This window comes from Artibeus jamaicensis, unplaced genomic scaffold (genome assembly GCF_021234435.1).
Source record: "Artibeus jamaicensis isolate MK-2021 breed Jamaican fruit bat unplaced genomic scaffold, CSHL_Jam_final contig_3126, whole genome shotgun sequence".
Taxonomy (NCBI): domain Eukaryota; kingdom Metazoa; phylum Chordata; class Mammalia; order Chiroptera; family Phyllostomidae; genus Artibeus; species Artibeus jamaicensis.
In genome coordinates this window covers 5,122,279-5,128,278 of record NW_026521723.1, presented here as the reverse complement: position 1 = coordinate 5,128,278, position 6,000 = coordinate 5,122,279, and positions in this window count along the sequence as shown.

The following is a 6,000-nucleotide window of genomic DNA, read 5'->3' as shown; positions in this document are numbered from 1 at the left end:
GAGGCAGAGCAGTTCCTGGGATGATGTCATCCACCTGGAGTGGATATGGAAAGTATGGGCTCCAGACCCTGATTCTAACTGCAAAGAGTAGGTTAAGACTTGTCCCTCACTGGCTGGTGTGATGATTGAAGAAATCAGTGGAGGCAAAGGCTTCGAAAACTGTAGAAACAATGTACAAAGCTCTTCCCTCTTCATTGGGCGCCTGCAAGGGGAGGAATGAGGTAAAAGAGGGTAAGGTGAGTGTAAAGAAAACATTGTTGATGTGTGTCTCCCTTCACCAAGCTGCAGAGAAGCTGGCACCCACAGGGCTTGGGGATCTTGGATCCGAACAGAGAACATTGAGTGGGAGAAAGAAAGGGGGTCCATGTGCCCTCACAGTGTGACTCCAAGGTCATGGGATGGGATGTTGCTTATCTGAGGTGAGGGAGTTTATGCTCAGTAAATGTTTTCTTTGCTTGTACTCAGTTTCTTTGGAATCCCTGGAATTCTCATTTATAATCCACCCTGTACAGACTTACATAACTTTCTCTTCTCCATGTGTCGTTTATTCCTCCTGATTACTCCAGGATGATGATATCTGTGGGTCACCCATCCATATCTAAAATCCCCAAACCCAGGAAGCTGTAAATGGGAACGTTCTTTTAAAATCTTTTTTTGTAATTTTGGCAACAACACCTGCATTGAACGGCCATAAAATTAGCAATAATGTTATAAACATTAGGTGGATTATTAAAACATTTTGCTGAAGGAATATCAATATGTTTTCTTACTGAGTACTGTCCCTGACCTTATGGGTATTATATAAAATTCAGTTTATGTGCTACATTACTCTACATAATAAAATAACTCTGAAATTTATTTCCATGGATAGCATGTAAGGCACTGTGCACATGTATCATTTCCAGATTAAAGGTCGAAACTGAGGTTCAGTGAGGTGAAGTACCCAGCTTCAGGTCACGCAATAAGGAAATGATGGATTTCAGCACAGGTATGCTAGATTATGGTGGTTTCTATACCACTTTCAATGAATTCTTTGTTTGGGGTCAAGGAGTTATTTTGAAGTCACTTTTTAAGCTTCTACTCAATGAATATTTTTTACCATAGGCAATTAATCTCTTTTTTAGTTTTTTAGTACTCTCATTTTCTCCATCTTCAAGGAGCTCTGACTTTGCTTTTTGAGGAAGGATTGGTAAAGATAGCAGAGTCATTGTTAAGTGGTTAGAAACAAGTGAGATGGGGACTTCCGGTCACGATGGTGGCACAGGCGGACACTCTTTGCCTCCTTGCACAACCATAAGAATGGTCACAATTAACCTCAAAATAAAAAACATCCAGAACTGCTAGAAAATCGAACTGTATGGAAGCCCTACAGCCAAGGATTTAAAGAAGCTAAACTCATCAGAACAGGTAAGAGGGGTGAGATGAGGGGCATGGGCAGAGAGGGCACAGTATCACGGGAGCGAGAAGGCAGCAGCAGTGGCTGGTGGGATGGGCGGTCCCACATTCATGTGTGGTGCACAAAATTGGGAGGGAAACCTTGGGAGTGAGCCATCCCAGCTCCAGGCCAGACGGTGCAGCCCAGCATTCCAGCACTGGGAAAATAAAGCCTCATAACTTCTGGCTGTTAAAAACAGTGGTGGATGGGAAGCAGAAGAAACTGCTGGTCTCCAGGGAGAGTTTGTTTAAAGGGCCTGCGCAGTCCTAGGACAAATGCAAAAGCCTCCACTCTGGGAACCACTACCGGGGGGCAGCAGCTAGAGGGTGTGTCAATACGGGAGGGGAGTGAAATGACTGGCAACAAGTGAGCTTCCAGCAGTGACTGGAAACGAGCAAGCCGCCAGAAGTCAGCCAGTGGCATTGTCCCCTCTCTGATCCCTCTCCCACATATAGAGCCAAAAAGCAGTGAACCATGTTGTCCTGCCGCAATGAGTAACTAAAGGCTTTGCCCACACAACTTAACAGGTGCGCTAAGACAGGGAGTCAGACCAGCTCTACCTAATACCCAGAAACAAACACAGGGAGGCTGCCAAAATGAGGAGACGAAGAAATATGGCCAAATGAAAGAACAGAACAAAACCCCAGAAAAAGAACTAAATGAAACAGAGGTAGCCAGCCTATCAGATGCAGAGTTCAAAATTCTGGTGATCAGGATACTCGGAGAACTCACTGAGTGTGACAAAAGCATAAGGGAAGAAATGAAGGTTACACTAAGTGACATAAAGAAAAACCCACAGGGAACCAACAGTGAAGGGAAGACAGCTGGGGTTCAAATCAGTGATTTAGTACATAGGGAAGAAAAATAATCAACCAGAGCACAATGAAGAAATGAGAATTCGAGAAAACAAGGAGAGAATAAGAAGGCTCTAGGACATCTTCCAAAGGGGCAACATCTGAACCGTAGGGATGTCAGATGGAAAAGAGAAAGAGCGAGAAAACAAAAATTTATTTGAATAAATAATGAAGGAAAAAATCCCTAATTTGGCAAAGGAAATAGACCTACAAGTCCCAGTTGCATAGAGAGTTCTTTGAAACAAGATGAATGCAAAGAGGACCACATCAAGGCACATCATAATTAAAATGCCAAGTGTTAAAGATACAGAATGAATCGTAAAAGCAGCAAGAGAATAGACGTACCTACAAAGGAGTGCCCATAAGACTATCAGCTGATTTCTTAAAAGAAACTTTGCAGGCAAGAATGGACTGGCAAGAAGTATGCAAAGTGATGAAAAGCCAAGACTTATATCCAAGATTACTCTATCCAGCAAAGCTTTCATTTAGAATGGAAGGGCAGATAAAGTGCTTCCCAGACAAAGTAAAGCTAAAGGACTTCATCCTCACCAAGCCCTTGTTATATGAATGTTAAAGGGATTTACCTAATAAAGAGAAGATCAAAACTCTGAACAGTAAAATGACAATAAACTAACAACAATCAACAACTGAACCTAAAAACAAAAACAAAAACAAACTAAGCGAACAAGTAGAACAGGAACAGAATCACAGAAATACAGATCACATGGGGGGGTAACAGTGGGAAGGGGAGAGGGAAGATGGAGGAAAAGGCACAGGGATTAAGAAGCATAATTAGGTATGAAATAGACAGGGGGAGGTTAAAAATAGTACATGAAATGAAGAAGTCAAAGAACTTATATGCATGACCCATGGACATGAACTAAGGTGGGGATGCTGGAAGAAAGGAGGGTACCAGACGGAGGGGGGCAAAGAAGGAAATTGGGACAACTGTAATAGCACAATCGATAAAATACACTTAAAAAAGAAACAAGTGAGATGAAAACCATATTTTTTAGAATATAATTTCTGTGCAATTTGTAGTTTTAAAATTAAAGATTGACATGGTCCCTTTTTTAAAACTGAAAGAGGTAGTAGCAAAACCCCAGTACATGTGTTTTAAAAAATTCTTTCATAGTGAGAAAAATCAACTGAGACATTTAATTATTTTCAAAATACCATGTTAAAGCAGAGTATGTCATTTCATAATGTATAAAGAAACAGTCACTGATTTGGGTTGGTTGTGACTTTGTCCTTTGTCACAGTAGCCTGCCGTCCTTTGCTTTAGCTTGGCCTACTTTTCAACGATGCCATTGTGTGAGGTTCAGGAGACTGTCAGCTCTCCTCCCCCAGATGCTCCGGGCCAGCTCCAGGCCCAGACACTTCTGACAAGGCCGAGTCCCAGAGTCGATAACTCTGAAGAGGCTGCTGATCCCAGGACAGATGACAAGATGTGCTGAGCCTCTGGGACAGACGTGGCAGGATGTTACTAATAAAAGACAGCCCTGCTGGAAGGAAACAGATGTGAAGGCAAGATTCAGGTGACAACTGGGGCTTATAGAGATACAGGATGCTAGGGGGAGGGAGGAAAGTGAGTGGGCATCTGGCACTATGTACAGAGGCAAGACCTGAGCCTGGGCGGTGGGAGTCGTGCCTTTCAGACATTTCTGACCTTCTGCCTGAACACTGGGAGTTAGACTTCTTGATGCAGGGGAAGGTGGGGGGCAGGGGTGAAAAAAGGCAGATGCCAAGAGAGATTATTGACCTGGCAACCAGACTGAAGGATGCTGTGGCTGGCACCTGAGGGAGACGGGGGCAGAGTGGTGCAGCTTGGAGGTCTACCATGAAGGGTTGAGTGCCAGAGTTCCAGTTGCTGCAGAGAGCCCTGAGGTGGCTGGCCTCTCCTGTCAACAAAACAGTCTAAAACGAATGAAACAGAGTAAAATTTACTATCTTCGGATAGATTTTAAAGTTGGCATTTAGAGGTATATTAAACCGCCTTTCTCTTACCTGTGATGCAGAACCTCATGTCATCATATTTTTTTAAAAATCCAGCAATATTGCCACATTCCCGATTTTAAGACCAAGGTGGTGTGATCTGACCACAGGCTTTTCCCCACTGCCCAGCAGTGAACAGTAAGGGATGTTTTCGTATCCCAAATGTTGACCCAGAACAGTATCATTTGTTGGGAGACCGAACTCACTGACTCCGTTAGCACACAATTTTGTTGCCGCACAAATCAGGAAACTTGAAATGCAGCAGCATCCTTCCAGGGTTTTGCTTTCAGCTTTCACTGAGCATTCCCTTCAGTTGCACTGTCCCATACCACCATACGCCGCTAGATGGTGCTGTTACTCGTGCTTTTGTGTGACAAACAGAGCAATCAGCCTGCCCTTTAGAGATTGTTTGCAGGGGGAAACAATCTTCAGAAGGAGAGGATAATGCTGCCTGTGCGGATTTAAATATAAAGACCTCTTTACCTGGCATTTTCACTGAAAAACAGACACTCCGTATGTTGTGTTATTTGGTTGCTGTTTCCTTTTCTGTTTTTCAAAGGGAGAGATTGAATGAAATAAAGGCATTTCTCCCGCTAATGCACCTTCCCCTTATCCTTACTAATTCTTAATTCTCCTTTATAATGTATTTCTCAGTTCCATAATATAAAGACTATTTATTAGCAAATTAGGAAAATCAGTCTACTATGGCTATTCAGACTATCTGTGGACTCCAAATGTTTCTCTTCTAATTTCTTCCAAATCTTAGGGACTTCAAAGTATATCTAATTTCCTTAGAAAAAAGTGATGCCACACTAACCTCACCTGGGAAAAGAGCCCCGTGAGGGCACAGCGAGTCAGAGTTAAGGACGCAGCTTTTGTGACTGCACTCAGATCCGCACTTGACCCCACTAAGGGACGGAAGTTGTCATGAGTTTCAGGCTGCTGAATGGTGTGTTAGACACACAAGTTAGTTGTTTTTCTGCTAAACTTGGCTTACTTTTATTAAATATTGAATACAGATATATTTTAAAGCTGTTGTCATTGATTAGTATAATGCCAAAGAATTATTCGATCATGAAATTAAATAGGATATCCAAATAATAATGCATTTATAAAATTGTTTTTTTTATTTATTAAAAAAATTATTTTTGCTCAATGACAGTTGTCCCAATTTCTCCCCACCATTGCTTTAAAAACAGATTATTAATAGCATGTTCAGTGAGGATGTCTCAACACTATTTCATAATAGCAAATGACAAACAGTAATAAGTAATAATGAGGTAACATTAAGATATAAAAAGAGAAAAACCTTACAAAATATATCTTTAAAATGAAATGAAGGCCATGCTTGAGTTGGTGGTACAAAAACTGAATCAAATTCTTTTTCAGACTTCATCTCTCACCATTTCATATTGTGTATTTAACTACCAACTGCCTGCAGACAGTTGCTGAGCCATTTGACCTCCAAACTAAGACTTCGCCAATCTGTTTTCTCTGTAGCTGTGTTGCCACAGGATTTATAGGTGACTGTGTACTGTCATTTTATCCTGTAGAGCGAACTCTCAGCCACGGGCCGAATGCGAACCCTGATTCAGGCTGGGAAAGCAGTCCCTGAGGCGAGGTTGCAAAGGATAGTTTTGGTGTCCCTTTTAGAATATTTCAGGTCTTAGTTTCTCCTTTCCTCTCCATTCTACTGACTTTCCCCCTTCCTCTCCC